Source organism: Dermacentor andersoni, chromosome 4 (genome assembly GCF_023375885.2).
Source record: "Dermacentor andersoni chromosome 4, qqDerAnde1_hic_scaffold, whole genome shotgun sequence".
NCBI classification, from domain to species: domain Eukaryota; kingdom Metazoa; phylum Arthropoda; class Arachnida; order Ixodida; family Ixodidae; genus Dermacentor; species Dermacentor andersoni.
Window position 1 is genome coordinate 29,599,826 of NC_092817.1, and position 6,992 is coordinate 29,606,817.

General features: G+C 45.9%; 1 protein-coding gene across 1 annotated transcript in view; it reads right to left on the reverse strand.

Moving 5' to 3' along the window:
• The window catches only part of fid (class I SAM-dependent methyltransferase fire dancer), an 82,470-nt gene extending 76,116 nt beyond the window's left edge, over positions 1-6,354 (reverse strand). The window contains exon 1 of the mRNA XM_050183857.3: positions 5,990-6,354. The gene's annotated coding sequence lies outside the window, so the exon portion shown is untranslated. The remainder of the gene's footprint in view (positions 1-5,989) is intronic.
• Positions 6,355-6,992: the final 638 nt, after the last annotated feature.

Genomic DNA, 6,992 nt, shown 5'->3' on the forward strand with positions numbered 1-6,992 from the left:
TTTCACAATGAGGGGGCGCTTCCCCATCACCATCTCGACGTTGGACGATGTTTTGCCAGCCACTAGGCCCTCGGAAGCCACTTTCCCACATCTAGAGAACCATGCGTGTTCTGAGTTACTTCCCTGAACAACACTTGCCAGTCACTGGCGCTCTTCCAGGAACGGCTGGATGTTGATTTTGCAGAAGAATTTTGTGCAAGGATCGTTGGCCAAGCAACTGGTCCAAGCTCTCCTGCTCCCAGTGACATCCATGCATAACGTGACTGCCGCATGGATCTTACTTTCACAATGGAGGAACTTGAGCCGGCTCTTGCTCTATGTATGCATCCATCCCCGGGACCAGACGGAATATCATACCGTGTCTTGTGCGACCTGAGTGAATGCGTCCGGAGAGAACTGTTAGATCTCCACAACATATTGTGGCAAGACGGCATTGCTCCCAAAAAGTGGAAGATAAGCCGCTTGGTCCCTCTCCTCAAGCAAGGCAAGTCTCCCCTTGAATATACCTCATACCGCCCAGTAGCGGTTGCCAGCTGTGAGGGAAAAATGATGAAAAAAATAATCCTTGCCCGCTTGGAGTGGTACTTGGAACACTACAACATGTTCCCAAATTGCATGGCTGGTTTTCATTGAGATCGCTCATTATCAGACAGTGTTTCCGATCCCACTGCGTTTGTCCAGCATCAAAAGTCAAGTAAAACAAGTATTTGTAGCTTTGTTCTTGTATGTCAAGGATGCATACGATAACGTATCTGACGAGGCTATTCTCGCATGCACTTGAGATGGTTGGCCTTGGGTGTTGAGTTTTTCAATGGATATCTAATTACCTAATTATGAGATCACCAAACCACACGACACGACAACTACCGAGGCGTTCCTCTAGGCCGAATGCTAAGCCCCACCCTATTCAACCTGACACTAATTGGTCTCGTTGTACATCTGCCACCAGCGATCAGGTACCTATGTACGCACACGACAGGTGTCTGGACTTCTGGTGTGACACTTCCTCAGGTACGTGCAAGACTTCAAAAAGCTGCTACTCTGACAGCTGTATGCCTTTGCAACAAAGGTCTTGAATCTCGTCATATAAATGTGCACTGGTGGCATTCACTCGCAAACCAATGACACCCTATGCCATTTCTATATATGGTATAAATCACTTCTTATGAGAAGACTCACAGATCTCTGGACATACTCATTGACAGAGATCTCTCAAGGAGCCCGCACCTTACCTACTTGAAACAGCGCCTGACAGCAATCTCCCAGCTTTTCATGTTTCTGGGCAGAAGGGCTTGGGGAATGTCAGTGCATGCAACATTGGAATTGTACAGGGCTCTCTTTCTGTGTTTTTTGAGATACTAGCCCGTACTGACCAACACTTGCAGGACAAATCTCGGTGCTCTACAGGCTTTTCAAGTTCGATCTTTTAGAGTTTGTTTTGGTTTGCCTAAATGCGCATCAACAGTGGCGGCTGTTGCAATCACCCGAGACCAACCCATACAGACACACATTGCGGTGAAAGTGCCGAGAGTGCACTGGCCGAGCCCGTTCCCATCATCTTGCAACACTACCGTCAGAAAGGCCGCATGCATCAATTTGTATTACGACTTCGGATGATCACATCCACCTTCCATTAGGCTTCAACCCCGCAATTAAGCCATCGATTACTCAATGGTGTTTGGTTTGACCTGCAGTGCACCTCACCATACCAGGAATTGTAAAAAAATTTGAGCTATCATCGCCCTGCTGTTAAACAACTAACTCTGCTCCTTTTACGCAAGAAGTACGCCGACCACGTACATAATTATACAGGTGAATCAGCAACTCTCCAGTGTTTCTCCTGAGCCATGGTTTTCCCAGCAAGAGCCTTCACCATCAGTTTCAGTACGTGCTACCTAACGACATAGACAGCTGTGGAACTTGCAACTCTTGGCGCTGCACTTTGTCTCGTCAACCAAGAACAACCTCGAAGATGGTCCATATTCGTGGCTCGAAGGCAGCACTGCAGTCTTTACTATCATCCCAGCTCCCCTACCTCCTTCCTTTCTTCTTAATGCGGCCTCACTCCTTCTATAATTTGCACATCAAGCCAAGTGTTGAGGCCGGATGGGTTTCTGGACGAATTTCGGAGCGGCTGCTTTCCACCATAATGGAAGTTAGTTTGTCGTTGATGCACTCTTCGGTGTTTACAGTGTGTTTTAAACGTGTATGCGCCAGAGAAAGAACGAAATGTATGTGCAGGTTCAGCTGGATAGAGATTGTGATGATCGGACTCGGAAACTGACCAGGGGAAGTGTTTTTCGGCCATTTTGGAACAGTAGCATTGTTGTTTGAGTAGCTTGTGTGCCGCTATCTGGTGGACGACACAAAGCTAGAAAAGAATTCGGGAGAGAAATGTGAGACAATGAAAGATGGGCTACGGGAAGCAATATAAGAAATGAGCGCATGAATGTTAGGACCGTGTTGGAAAGCAGTGAGACGTTGAGAAGCTAACTTTGGTGAGAGTGATGAACAGGAACGTTTATTTGTGTGATGTTAAGGAAGAGGGCGAGAAATCGAGTGATACGAAGAGCAAGCTAAAGGCAAGGCTAACGAAGCCGTTAAAGCTCGTTTTCACTTCAATTACAGCGCACAGCATTGTAGAACCTACGCATAGCTGTCGTCAGCTTTTGATAACTTCAGTTTCAGTAAACTCGCAAGTCTGCTAACCCGTAAGAACGCCTTGCAATTAGCCGGACTCCATTAAATTGTTTTTTCATCGATTGTTGTCGGATAGTCTGTGGGTTCTGATCAATCTGAAGCCGTCCTAACGTGGTATAAGTTTCATGAACTTGGCCCACAATTAGCTCAAGCCAGCTCTTCTATCCTCCGCAATGTTGGAAGTCTTTTTTTTCTTACCTGTTTTGTGAGACGGAGTGTAACGGTCGCTATCTATTGTTACGTCTTTCCTTTTTTTCTCTGGGTGCAGAAATGCTCGCTTCCACGGTTGGCGTCACATTAAATACGCTCGCGAAACGTAGACACGGTGGCGCAGCGCGCGCTCTGCTGTGAAATGTGCGTGGCGGGAAAGCACCCCTTCCTTCTTTCTCTCTGTCAGGAGCGAGCAAACGCTGAAAACACGAAAAGAAAGGGTGGTCGCGCTTGTCACACCGCCATCGACTATGAACGCAACGGAAAGTAATCACAAACAGCGGCTCCGTTAGAGGGTCATGAACGTGACGACCATGAACGTGACAACATGGGTGCTTAGGGCTGCTGCCTATTTGAGTGTTGTCGGCAGTAAGCTTCCATGAACCGTGATTTCTACATTTTAGTTTATGCTTTCAACGCCACGTCTTTTCCTTCATTGGTCCTTCCTCTGCCACCCACGTTAAAAAAAAAAAAGGAAAACATCACTTGATTCGTAACAGTCTGGCTCAGAGCTTACAAACATAAAGTTCATTGTGATATATTGCACACGTGTTTTGGGGCTGAAGTCGGCTTACATTTAAACAGCTCACCCTTTCTGGCCTCTGCATACGTTACGGTACCACTGAAGCAGGTTTATTTGTTCTCTTAAAATATTTTTGTGACGCTTCTTTTTCACCGCCATGCAGCATTGGCGCCCTAGGTTCCGAAGGTTACATCCTGTAAATTAGGCGCACTTTGCATCAGCTTCTGCGGCATCTAAATCAAGTAATTCCGCGCGGAGTGAGCACCTCTCAAATGATGAAGCATTCGTCAACTGTGCAGATTCGTGGAAGACAAGTTTGACTGGAAAAGAACAAAGAGGCATGTTTTTATTATTTACCATGTCTCCTGTACTTGCACATATGATAGCTGTGCTCCGCTTTTAGCATTTAATCATCAATAAAGCTTTCATTTTAAAACGCAAGCTGTACAGAGTATTCTACACGATAAAAAAATCACCATGAAATAAATACGCGATTAATCAATCGTCACGCAAGATGCAACTGAAATTTTACGTTTCGAGGGTTCTATCCCGCGCATATTTTGCCGCTGAAATTACAGAAAAATATTGTGGTAGCTGATTGTAATATGAGCCGCAGGAAGGAATGTGCAATCACACGTTGTCTTTATTTCTGGCTTACACGTACACTAGGGGAAGTTCAGCGCGTAACGTTTCAAAAAGGAAGCTCCTTCAGAACTGGCTTAATGGGATCCCCTCGATTGTTTCCTATATGCATGCTGTCTTACAATATATCTTCTCTGAAAATAAATGAACTGCTCAGGAAGCGATACTTTCACTTCAGGTAAGCAGTCTGCACTGCTTGCACAAAAGAGAAAAGCTTGTAATCGCATTCTGCATAGTGTAATCAGTATAACTCTTCCGCGTGTATGCTACATCTGTGAAAGCGCATGATAATCATACAAAGGTTGGAGCTACCGTACTTATGACAGCGAGCACTATGTGTCCAAGAAAAAAATCAAGTTGGCTTTCATAGTGGTTGCTGATGCCGAGTTTGGAAATAGCCTTTAATGAACGTCACCTGTGGCGTACAGCACAGGCTTCCAAAGAGATGCACCAAATTTTGCGTTCGCGTTTTTTTAATTATATGATACTCAGGGTCACCTTTAATTGCCAGCGGCTACTCCTGTCCATGTAGAGGTGTGAAAAAAAAACGCATTAAAAGTAAAGGTCCGCTCCAAATCACAATAACACAAAGTCCAGTCACAAAAGTACACCAATGCCACAATAAACCTGAAAGTCAACCCAGAAACACATCAACACAAAGTCCTATCTCTCATTTTGCCTCAGGAAGCAAGTTCATACATAGGGACTTAAGGACGTCTTTCTTCCATGTGGTGTAGACAGAAATGATTTCATAATAACGCGTTTGTAGCATGAGTTTTCGATATTACATGGAAAAATGTTGAAAAGAATATTCGTTTCTTTCGGTCACCAGGAGATAGATAGATAGATAGATAGATAGATAGATAGATAGATAGATAGATAGATAGATAGATAGATAGATAGATAGATAGATAGATAGATAGATAGATAGATAGATAGATAGATAGATAGATAGATAGATAGATAGATAGATAGATAGATAGATAGATAGATAGATAGATAGATAGATAGATAGATAGATAGATAGATAGATCCAGAATATACCTCTGGACATAGCTCACGTGTGCAATGATTGCTGTCCATTACAGTTTCTGACTTCAATAATTCCTGCTCAAGTACACATACAATATTTGTTTTATTAAATAGTACCTCCTCAATTTTTGCCTGTCACGTGTGAGTGATGTTGAAAGAAATTTCATAAAGTAAATGAATAAGGAATAATGAAGAAAATCAGTGCTTCTTCGTGCTCTAACTTTAATGGGCTCAATTTTTACGAAACACTTAGGCTCAGGTACAGAATTTGCTAGTTTCCTGCTCCTTTGTTGTTATCTAAGCTCTTGATTTTCACTTCACCTTATTTGTGCTAAGACAGGCACTGCACGTTCGTTTTGCCTTTATTGTGTGCAAAGTGTTGAACAAGCCATGAAAAAAAGGGATGTTGCTGAATACGGCTTTTCCTGTGAATTTGTTTCCGACACATTTTCTTTCTGTATTTCAGAAATTGTTCACTGTTTCTATAAGGAACTCTTTGAGGATTCATGTCAATAATAAAAACTCGTTTTCTAATAAAAGAAGGTGTTTCTTTCGCATGCAGTGTTAAGAGCTTCAAACCCCTTTACCAACACTTGATCTAACGGAACTTCTTCCTGCTTCTATACTATCGCGTGCCTTTGGTGCAAACCGAATAAATTTGAAATAATTTAACATGGTTTCGCTTGGGCGACCTAAACTCTTCCAAAGAAACAGATAGCGCGTTGAATGTAATGCCCCCGTCTTCGCGTTCTTCCAACAGACTTAATTAAACCCGCGCCGGCAATAGCTAGCCACCAGACAAGCTGCGCCGCAGAAACGAACACTGCCCCAGCGAGAGCTGCAAGAGTCCGCGCGCACGGCTGCTCGCGGATGTACACTCACCTCCGAATTCTCGACGGAGCAGAGCCCGGCTCGTGGTTCCGACACAGCCGCCGCAACCGCCACGACGCTGCATAAGGCTTGGTGACCGTTTCCGGCTCCCGGAACACCGTCTCCCGAGACGGGAAGCTCGCCGTCGCGCGGACTTCGCGCCGTTGCAGGATCACGGCGGGCGACGTAGGCCGGTGGAAGGCGTCGTCACTCCGGAGTGCGGGCCAGCATGCCTGAGCGAGGCAGCCCTGACCCAGGCTCTGGCTGCGTTTGCGGTGCGGCCCGCCGCGCCGACGGAAGACCGACGCGCCGAAAGAAGCCAGCTTTCGGGCCGAGCGGGGCACGACCTGCTTTTCCCCCGGCTGCTTCGCATCCCAGTCGCGCTGCGGCGTGCCGGAACCGCCGAGCTGTGGCGCTGCCATCGCCAAAAGGGGTCGACTGGTCTCCATGGGGATAAGGGAGCCTCTCTCCCCCCCGTTTTCTTCCCCCTTTAAACGGTTGCGCATCACCAATGTGGGCTCGCTTGGCGCGCAGCTTTGATCGTAGACGCTGTTATGACGTTATCCAGTTTGTTTATTTGTTTGTAGATTATGCACGCCAAGAACCGTACATTTGATCTGCAGAGTTCTGTAACGCGAAGTTCTGCGGACGCTGCTGACGCTTCTGCTGCCGCGCTTCGCGGCTTCCCGGAGCTTTCCAGATTTTTTGCTTGTTGCTCATGGCGACATTTTGGCCGATGTACATTGCGTGACATGTCTTTGCGACAATCGACCAATATTGATCACATTTAGCGGTGACACATAATGCTTGTGCTGAACAGAAAAATATGTAGGGGGATTTCTAAAGAGAAAGCTCTCATAACTGCTAACCGAGATGCATTGCTCCAATCAGCAACGAAGTTTCGCGACTAGTAATGGACATGCGTTGCAACGTGACGCGAAGGCAGGACTTGTCGGGCTGTGTGGCAGTGTTTGAAGGGTACGCTGGGGAATCGTACGTCAGCGGGATGATCTCA